An 11,219-nucleotide genomic window follows, 5' to 3' on the forward strand; every position below is an offset into this window, starting at 1 on the left:
TTCTTCTGCCCAGTCTGCCCTTGAGCTCCTGCAAACTTTGAACATCTTTTGCCAGAGCAATTCATTGCTCTTCTGTTCCTTGATTTCTCTTTTCACTGATCCTACTAAGATAATCTTATGTTCCCTAGTTCTTGAATTGGTTATGCCTACTTCAGTTTTGGTTCCCTGGTTTGCTGTAACAGTTATTTTTTTCTCCTTCCTAGTAGCTGGTACATTCCTGTGTTTTTGGAATACACCTGTAGGTCCAGATGAAGTTGAATGTACACCACCCATATGGCAGAAATTTGCACAGGCTAAACCATACTTAAACCATGACAGTGATATGTCCAAAACAGAGGATTACATTGTTCCAGCAGCATTCCAGAGAAGTCCATGCTGGCAGTGAGCCTTGCTTTGGTGAGCTCATGATTATACACCCTCTGTGTGTGTGGGGTGGGTGAAGAGGTCAGGGGGAGGGTGGGAGGGTTGCAGATCTTTGCACTAATTTGGAGTGCATGTCCTGGTCACACACTGACACAGCCTCTTGTCTCCCTCAGCAGCTCTCAGTGCTGCAAACAAGTCTGCAGACATTTTGTTTGGAAGATCAGTGGTCTGTTGATCATTGTCTCTGCTTTTAGAGAAGAGGCAACAAAAATATAGTGGTGTTACTTGAGCACAGAAAACAACACCTACATTGATCCTTGAGGTGACAAAAAGTAACATGAAGAAATAGTCAAGCTTTTTCCTGTTTCTTTTTGTGTGGTATTGCGTTTGGTTTGAACCTGTTGACCTTTCTTGCCAGTACATTTGCCTGCTGATCTTGTCGGCTGCTTTAGCTTACTGCTCCTTTTGCCTTCGTCATTCTCCTCTAGGGAAACCATTCTCTCCCTAAAGCTATTTTTTTGCCCCCTTTTTTTGCAGAGTTTCATTACATTTCCAGTAAGGAATAATGATTTACCACTGAAGTTGTGACTACATGATATGGAAGTCCTCCTATAAATCAGATGCAAGAGTACTTCTGTTCCTGCAGGTGTTCAAAGGATGGGCTCTGGAAAGGTAACAAGGTAACAGAGTCCTCTGTACAGTGTTCAGCCTTTTAAAGTATTTGCTTTGCTAGTAACTTCCGTGTTACGCAGTGCTACTAAAACCTAAGCTGCTCCTGTAGGCAACACCTGCAATGGTCAGAGCCTACACGAGGTGGCAGTACTGGTATCCCATTAGTTTTCTTCTTTCGGGCTTGCTGGTTTCTAGAAAATCTCCCTGTAAATTAATTGATTTATGTCAGAAGTGGGCAAGCTTGCAAACAAGTCCATCTGGTAAGCAGCTTACTATATTTTATATAAATAAGGAAGATCATCCAACTTTTCCAGGGTCACTCCGCCTCTCAGATCACGAGAAAGTCTGTTTTCAATGCAGAAAAATTCAGATCTGTACAATGCTCCAAATGCATAGCTGAGCACATCCTGCCTGGCCAGACAATGACAACTGCAATGCCTGACGACTCAGGGCAGAGTGAATCAGGCCTTTTACTAAACGGAGCACAGATCTGCTAGGCAATGTGGGTAGAGTATTTCAGCTTCATAGAGATATGGCTAAGACTTACCTCTGTTAGATGGATTTACAGAGAATAGGGCCTTACGATGGGACTCAACTGTGTTTTTCCTGTGTTTAAACTACCAAAAAAATGAATTTCATCTTATGTATGGTCCTGTGTTTATAAAATGTTTTAGCTATGTGGATAAAAACCTGCATATCAGAATCAGACATTGTTATTGCAATCAATAAAATCAATAGAGAAAAATCAAAGTGGCTTGGCGCATTACCTTCTGCCTTTTTCTGCTAAGATGTAAAATTTCTTTTCTCAGATGAGTTAGTTACTGCTGCTTTTTAAGCAAATTAACCACTGACAATGTGATCCGTCTTCAAGGAGACTGAGGGCTGGAGCAGGTCTGGGCACACGAGAGTTGAAGGGGTGCAAGGGAATCATGAGAGCTGGGGGGGTCACCTGGCAGAGACATGTGAGGTGGCTCATCCATAGCAGCTCTGAAAATGGGTAACAACCCCTGCTCTGTGAGCCCCAGCTCCAAAGTGCAGGAGGTCAGTGCATCACACCTCCATTCTGTTGTTGCAGAGAGAAGCTGTGTGACTGTGCTGTGTGTGAGGTACCTGCAGGGCATGTAGGATGAGACTCAACCACATGAGTTTTACAGACATTGCCTGCAACTAAGCCTATCTGCTCCATTTGGTTTCTCTGAGCCTTTCCACTCCACCTCCATCCTATCTGTTCTTCCTGGGGTATTTGAGGTTGGAGAAGGACATTGCTATGGTGAACAGATGCTGCTTATGGACTATTCAACTCAGGTCACTGCAGACAGCCTCTTGGCTACTCTGGGAATTAACAACAGGAAAGCCCAGCAGCCAGTAACTCACCAAAATGCCTTCCCAGGCTGCGTTTCTGCAGCTGCAAACAAAGTCAGCTAGCAGAAGTATGGTTCTCAGGGGAGATGCTTGGGAACTAGACCATAAGCAGGGATGTGCAGATGGGCCAGGGACAGTGCTGAGGCTCTGTGATTTGAGGATATGGTGCATTCTCTCAGATGCCTGTGCTTCCCACCTCTTGAATGTGCTCCAAGGTTTTGTGCTGCTTTTTCTATCTTCAGAGCAGCTTTAGGGTAGAAGCATGAAAATATAAAGAGGGTGCACAGAAAAAGTCCCAAAATCACTGGAGCTATTTGGTGTCTGAACTTCCACTGAAGTCAGTGAGATATGATCTTTTACATCCCTTTCACAGTTTGGGTGTAAGGATTTTTACATTGAAGGAGTATTGAATGACTTGAAGTAGAATCCAAACCAGGAAAAAGAAAAGCTTTCTCAAATGTTTTGAAAGATGGAGGAAAAACTTAGTGATTTTAAAATAATTAGGTGTGATCTTTATAATTTAAAACTTCTTGGTGGGTGCAGAGAAAACAAATGAATCAATGTAAGAGCAGAGAGTTGATATTCTGCAACTCACCAGAGGAGAGGGGACAGCACTGGGCTTGGCAGGGGCAGGTATCCATGGCTTTGCTTCCAGAGCTGCCACCTTACAAGAGAGGTTCTTACCAGTCCTGTCAGCCTAAAAGATGAGGACCAGATAAACAGTGAGACCCTCTCCTGCCCCTTGCCATATTTTCCTTCTAAATCCAAGCCCTTTTCTTAAGGATAGAACTAATTAGTTTAAAATCTTTGCTCTTAATTATGACCTGTATTTAGTGGATCACAATGCTGTACTTTAATTACAAAGAAAAGATATCCAGAGAACTAAACTGGCAGGCAGATATTTGAATATGCTTTCATACGTTATGTGTTTTTGCAGAACCTGTGACTACCTGTGTATTTTGCAGTTAGGTAGTTTGTAGTCCCAAAGCCCTTTGCTAACCAGGGATGCAAACAGGCCTTGTCTGCAGCGCTTGGTGCTGAGGCCTTGGCTGTGTGGCAAAGCAAGTTTATGTCACCCTCCCTCGCATCTGCCACTCTTATTGGGGAATATCTCAATTCAGTGTGATTCAATTGCAAAACTGTAGTTTTCTGTGGAACTATGTACTTAGAAAAAAATGCTGAAAGGGCTAATGAAATGGCTTACAATTGCTTTTCCTTTATGCTTTGGTGACCACTTCCTTTCTTATCCAAGCAAAGATGGGCAACAACTTGTTTGTTTAGGTTTATATAATAATAATAAGAAAGCTGAAATAGCAGCTCCAAAGGGAACAATGCATTATTCATGCATTTATTTAATCTTTTCTTTGTTGCTCAGCCTTTGAGGTGACCCAGTAATTCAGCCAAACTGTTTCCAGTACTGCTCTTGACAGTAGGAAAATTCCTTGACTTTGCAGTACACAAAGGAATTCTGCCTGTGGTGAAAACAGTGTGGCTGGGAAATAAAAACTACTAATCTGTTATCATTCACTCTGAAAGAGATCTCTCCCACCTTAGAGCAGACACTTTTGATAGGTGTTCTGAGTAGATCCTCTCCTCGAACCAATTATCTCATCCCTAGTTCTCATCTCTGAGATGCCAAACTATGGAGCTGACAAACACAGTAAATCAAAACATCCTCCTTTGCTAAATTAATGGCTCACATAGGACTGCACGTGTTGCTGATCCACAGGTGCCACTGAGCTTGTGACTCTTCTCCTGCAGGAAAATTTGGGCAGGCTTCCAGCTGTGACTCCACTGCTGACATTACCCTTTTCAGGATGTCAGCAGGCACACAGCATTTCTCCTCAGCATGTTATCTTGCAGAATATAGCACAGTAATACTCTTTTTATTTTCTCTGAAAAACTATATTAATTCTTAATTATGTCTATGTCCTTAAAAGCACATTTTGACAGCACCAGCAGATGCAAATTGGTCAGGATCAATATGAGAACCAGCCAACCACTATGTTGTTAGGGCATGTAACAGGCAAATCTGAGTCTATGACAATGTTCAGACTCAGCCATGCAAGCTAACAGGAAAGTACAAAATGTATGCTGCTGAATCATGAAATCAGGTTCAGCTTTATCACTGGGAGAGTATGTGATTTTTTGAAGTTTGCTTTTTTGGATGAAGAACTGCCTGAACTGATAGCATGTCTTTTTGTACACAAGCAGCAAAATGACTCTGCGTGTAAGGGAAATTTCTTGTTCCCTGAGCTTGGATGATACATCTGTATAGCAGAGATGCAGCAGAGTGATTACTGCAATAGGAATTCACACCTCCTTACAGAGGTGTGCTACACAGCCTCTGTGGTCAGCCGGGCCTCTGGTGCACTGGGGATTGCTTTCATCAGGAACAGCTCTGCCAAAGTGGCACCTGTGTTTCCAGGTGGTGTAGGGACAGTGCATTTCTGATCTCTGTTAGTTCAGTAGCTACACCAAATACTAACTGGTAAATTTGATAAACAATTTGAATGGACTGATTTCAGGTGAGTTTTTCTTGTTTTAAAAGATAATTTTCTAAGGTTGAGAAGGAATTTGAATACAAGAAAATATTCAATATAAAATGTCAACAATTTCATAGACTAATGCAAACAAAGTGTTCAGAAAATATTTGATTTTCTCTCAGAAATGAATATGGTTCTTTTTGCTGAGGCGTAATAAAAGTACTCAGATGTGGAATAACTAGTAATACAGAATAGGGCAATAGTGGGATAAGTTCAGCTGTGACAAGATGATTGCCTTTTGCCTGAGTATTGTAATAGGTAAACATAAATCAGTCAAGGTATGCAACTGGCTATCATTGAAAAGCATGTAAAAATATCTAAAATTGTTTTTCCACTTAGGGCTGTAAGGTGCAGTTTTTGCAGAGCTGAAGTAGTCTCTACTTCTGTCATGTGCTTTCAGTGTCATCAGCTGACCAAATGATTGCAACTTCTTTCAAGTTAGAGTTATGACAAAATTCATACGTCTGCATTAACAGCCAGGATTCTGCTCCAGGTTAAGACTGCTAAATGTTGGTGTTTTCATATAGGTGTCAATGTATATGTTGTGGTTATCCTGCCCTCTCTATCCCTTCCCTCCCCTTTCCACTTCCACTACCACTTCTGGAAGTGCATTCTGTTTCCAGGATGTTTTTTTTATTATTATTATTATTTTAACAATTTACACATGCAAACATATTAATACCTTTTGTAACTATTTTCTCGTTAAAATAATCCTCTCCTGCCAGCCCAAAGTTCACCTGTGCCCTAATGACCTCTTTTGGTTCCAGTGTGAATAAATGAGGAATGTCATTTACTCCTTCAGGAGCGTTAACTTTGGCAGCTAAGTTTACTTTCAGTAGTAAGCTTTAATTACTTTAGCAATTATAATGTATTTGACTGAATCTTCACTGACTGCACACAACATCTGTACTGTGGGACTGTACATTCTCTCTGATCTCTGCCAGTGCTCCCCAGAACATGGCAACAGCTGTAGTCCATTAGTAAGCAAGTAGACATTCTCCAGATTTACACCAGTGAAAGAAGTAGCTCTTGCCTTTGTTGTTGAGTAGACATAGAGACATTCTGGATCTTGCTTTGTTTCTCACCTAATGCAATGGTTTAATCATTCAATGTAAATAATTGCCTCACTATGTGTCTTCAGGTTTGTATGAGAGGCTCTCTCGATGCTGCTTTCTAAGCAGAGGTCTCCGGACCAATGTTTATTGATGTTTTTGGATATAGTGTGTCGAAGGGCCTTCCTTCAAGTGGCTGCCCCATAAAGTGAGTGGTACAGCAGGAACCTAGTCAGAGATGTGTTTTCTCATTGAATTACACGTGATTGTCAAGAGTTCGGGAGTTAGAAAGTTGAGGCTTGCTGTAAGATGTAGTTATGTTGTCTTCTTAAAGATGCTGTTTTAAACTGTGACAGGAGATGCTTTAAAAATAAATAAATAAAAATCCACCAGTGTTGCTATTTGCAACTGTTTTCTTTGTGTACATGAACTAGATAAAAGGATGAATAGTTTTCAGAACCATGCACTCAAACAAGCAGAACTGAAGCTGCTTGTTTAGCTTTGTGCCTCTGGAGACATCTTCCTCCCCTTATTTCTCCAGTCTCTAGGTCTGTGCCTGCCCTCTGTGATTGTTGGTCTTCTACAACCTGAACCACATCTCTTGGATCATCTTCAGCATCTCTGGGAAGCACTGAACCCACAAGGAGTAGCACCAGGTTCCCTACCCCCTGCTTGCATGCCATGCTCCTAGACAGTCCTTGGCAAGTATGAGAGCAATTAAAATCAGTCCTACCTAGTCACAAGCTAAGAGTGCTGATAATGAGCCCTGCAGGAATGTGGCTTGCACTGCCAAACTAGGCCAGCTCTGCATAAATGCAGGGCATGCTTGGTGTGAAACAAGCTCTTTTAGAAGGGATTTCTGGGATAAAGATTCACTGAGACTTTCCAGGCTGATTCTGACCTTGTAGGAATTGTGGGAAGGTACATGCATAGCTCTGAGATCTTCAGTAGCAACACTGATTCCTGAAGTACACCAGTGTTGTGCATTATGCAGCTGATATTCCTCTGCCTGAACCAGTTTGGGTAGTGGGAACAGTCTTGATGGAAAATGAGATATACAAGTCCTTTTGTAGAGAAGACTCATTTCAGAGGGAGGGAGACAGGAATGAGCCTGGGAAGGAGCAGAGAAAGCAGTTTTGCTTTGGCATCCAGAATCCAGTACAGGAACATGGAAAATTAATAACTTCTGGCTTCTATGCCATCTCCAACAGTTCAGAAAATCAACAGATCACAAAAATCACTTTGAGGTGATTAAAGATTAAATGAAAGGATAAACAGACTGACTGTAAACCTGTCTCTTCCTTTCCTTTGCCACTCTCTGCACATAACCAGTCAGCCCTAGGTGAACGCCAGAAGGGCCAGGTGTCCTCCCTTTCCCTCCTGCTACTACCATGAAGTTTCAGGATGCCTTTCAGTGCTTTCCTGGAGCTTTGCAGCTGTGCATTATGGCTTGCGAGGGGAATTGGCTAGATAACATGCTTTGGCTTCTCAGACAGTAATTACTTCAATGGAATTACTAGCACAAAGAAAGATTTCTCAGGTGAATGAGTACAGCACAAACATGCAGGATATACTTCTGCAAACTGAAAACAGAGCCCAGTCATTCATGCAATTCCTCCTTCCAATGCCAGCCTCTCCTCCCCTACTTTCTGGAGAGAACAGATAGGGAATAGTTTGTGCTTATAAATAAATTTGCACAGAAGAGTTAATGAGCTGTGGAAACTGTCACAGAGGTAGCCAAAGACATTTTTCAGAGAAGGGATCACGTATCTTTTTGGTACTACAAACAAGGCTATTTCTCTGGTAACTGAAGCAAAAACCAAACCAGACAAAACAAAAAAAAAAAAAAGGAAAAAAATCTTAATTTAAGACTGAACAGAATGTACATAATTTAGAAAAAAGGGAAATCCCACCCCAAAACAGCTGAAACTGCCTTTTTTATTATTATTGTTTTCATCATTATAAATATGAAAAGAATATCCTGGGGTCAGTTCAGAAAGCTTCTGGAGAAAAGCATATAGCCTCCTCTACATTTCTTGGAAATCTCATCCGTGATGGGAGAGATCTGGGTCTCAATCAGATCTTTCACTCTTTTTCACCTGAGGCTGTAATCTGACATAGGCTACCCTACGTGTTCTCACCCCTTCAACTGTTCCACGACAATTTGTACAGTCACACTATGATCTGAATTAAGTAAGACTCTGGCAGAAAAATGACTTGGCAAATGAATGTACCTGTTTTTTTTCCCCTAATACAGATGTGTTTATTACAGTGGTTCATGGCACCCCTGGTGAAGAGACAGCAAGAAAGATTGAACAGATCTTATTGGTAATTAATACATTATAGCGTCAACACCAATCAAAAGTGTCTTTATCTGTATTGACTTATTATTTTCTATTCCAAAACGGGTTTATGTAAATTAAAATCACGCACTGTTTGTCAGACACAGAAAACCTTATATTCACGGCAGGAGTAATAATTGAAATAATTATTTCCTCCTACCTCATATTTACTTAGAATTTAACACAAAATCTGCAGAAAAATGGCACACCATTATTGCATAAAAGCAGTCTTTTGGATCAGAAGATTCTTTAAAGGCAAAAAAATGCCTTTTTCAATTTTTGTAAGAAAATCCTGCAAACTTCAAGCTATTACTGAAGTGGCTCATCTCAACAGCAAAATGACTTCCTTCTCAAGGACACCTGAGCAGCAACCTGCATGCTGTACTGAAACCCATGCTGGGCAATACTGTCCTGTTCTGTAGCTCAGAGGGACTGCAGTTTAAAATGAAAGATGACAGGGCTGAAGCTTAAGCTACCAGCTATTCAAATATTTATAAAAGGACAAGGGGGCTGAAGTTTTTGAGAGATTTCTATCAAAAGAGTATGAAAGAATAACAGTAGCTATGAGATTTAAGACATCTTTAATTCTATAGCTGTCCAAACCAGGGCTGAAGTGCTTTTGAAATATGTCTTTGCATTTCCTCTCTTCTTTTCCAAATGGTCACAGATCACCAAAAGGCTTAAAGTCATTTACATTTAATCTCAAGACTCCCAATAGTTCAGTATGAGTTTAAAAATTTCACTGATTGATTTGACAGGAACTTGGGAGGCTCTCTTAAATTCAACTAATGCCTAAAATTTTCACAGTTGTTGTGGAACAGGAATCTGGAGAAACAGAACAAAACATGTTCTGGAATGGAAAATGGAAATATTGTTTGTTTTTATTCAGATGATCAAAGGTGGGTTTACTCTTTGGAGTTTGCCATCTAAATGAAATAAAGTAATAATTGTAATCTTAAAAAATATCTCTGGTACTAGGTATTTTAATTAAAAAATGTCAAAACTTTTTTCTTTTTTCTCAGAGAAATATGCAAATGCACATCAGGGGAAATTTATGCTGCCCATGGTTATGCAAGAGAGGATTTGAATAAGAATTAGTTAAGATCAGCAAATTATACTAAATTCTCTGAAATGTTTTAACTCCTGAACTGTTGTTCCATGTTTAGTTATCATTCAATTGCATGGCTGGTAGTCGAAGAGAGAATATAGAGATAATTGATCTTCCATATGTACCCTCTACAGTAACAGGAACAGAGTGCATTCTTTTGGCTTATGTAGAAGACATCCAAATAAGAAATCACTTTTTTTTTTTTTGTCTAATAATTTCTTCTCTGACTATTTTTACAGTGTGTTTTGTATTCTGTGCTCACAGTGATTTTACTTTAAAAGAATTACATCTGAGCTACATGGGTGTGATTTACTGTGAATGAAACCAATTATAGATAATTAACTGTAGTGTATTGTTACAATACTTTTTTTTTATTTAAGAGAAGTTTTTCCTCTCTTTCCCTAGGGTGTGCTCCATCTGCTCCAGGATGGGAGGTAGAAAGGGAAGCTATTTATTTTTCATGTTTTTAAAGGCACAGAGAACATTAGCTGTGTTCCACTGTTGTAAGACATCTTTTCCTCTACATTTCTCCCTGATACTGTCTGTATTGTTGAGGCATAATCATTGTGGCCAAGGACAAGATCACCTGGGAGATCAACAAGCCATTATAAAGAGACTGAGAAGCATGAGAATAGACTAGAGACTTAGCTGAGGCATGGACATCATTCCTCCAAATCGCTTTTGAGACTACCGGCTGCTCATGGGCAACCTGGAGCCGCATGTAGCCTTTCCTCTACAACCTCCATCCTCTCCTTTCTTTGGTAGGACCAACTGGACTTAATGCAAGTCATAGCTGACCTCTGAAACTTTGGAGCACTGCAAAAAGGGAGTGTGTTAAAGTATCTTTCTCAGAGGAGGGCTGTGCCTGCTGACTTGAGGGGATTGCTGAGAAAACTGCAAGGCATTTGCATCTACCTCAATAACAATCATCATCTTCATTGAGTATGTTTTTAAGTGCATTGGTCTGAACAGAAAGGGAAGGCCCTGGAACACACAGCCCTGAGAGCTAATTTTGATACACTTTTCATACATTAGAAGCAGATATAAAATATTCCAAAATCTCTCTGGTGTTTTGGTTTCCTGAAGTTGATTAACAGGCTGTGACAGAAAATCCATTTCTGTTCCTGTAGATGCTAAATTCATTACCTTGCCACAGAATTCAGATTCTCCACTTCTCCTTGAACTTCAGCTTGTTGCTATGACAACCAGTGCCAGACAATATATTTTTTCTTCCCACTATTTTCCATTGGCACAGTTGCATATTGCAGTAAAAATAGTATCCTTTTGCAATATTAAAACAAAACCTTGAAAACACAAAAAATCACTGTGTTTTATTACATGGATTCCCCCTATACTTTGACTTGAGGCCATACATATGCAGAATAAATCTGATTAATCACAATACTATAAAAATCTCTATAACATTTTGTCATAGCTGTACTCAAAAAGCTTTTATTTTTTTGCTTTTTTCCTTCTTTCAAACCTTTCCACAGCTGGACATTTTGGGTTACACTAAAATGCTTTTGAAATAGCCACAAAGGTTGCACTTTTCCTCAATAAATAACTGGTTATTCTTCCCTGTTTCAGATGTTGACTCCACTTACAGCTGTCAGAAGTATTCAGGGATTAGCTTGCCGATAAAAGTCCATGCTGTTTTGAGCTCATCTCTCTCTTAAGTCTTGTTAAAATTCCAAATTGGTTTCTGAGGAGGGGGGTGTCTGATCTTTCCTGCAAGAAATCTAAGGAATGTCAGGAGGATGGAATTTTAATCAGT

This window comes from Melopsittacus undulatus, chromosome 3 (assembly GCF_012275295.1).
Source record: "Melopsittacus undulatus isolate bMelUnd1 chromosome 3, bMelUnd1.mat.Z, whole genome shotgun sequence".
NCBI lineage: Eukaryota > Metazoa > Chordata > Aves > Psittaciformes > Psittaculidae > Melopsittacus > Melopsittacus undulatus.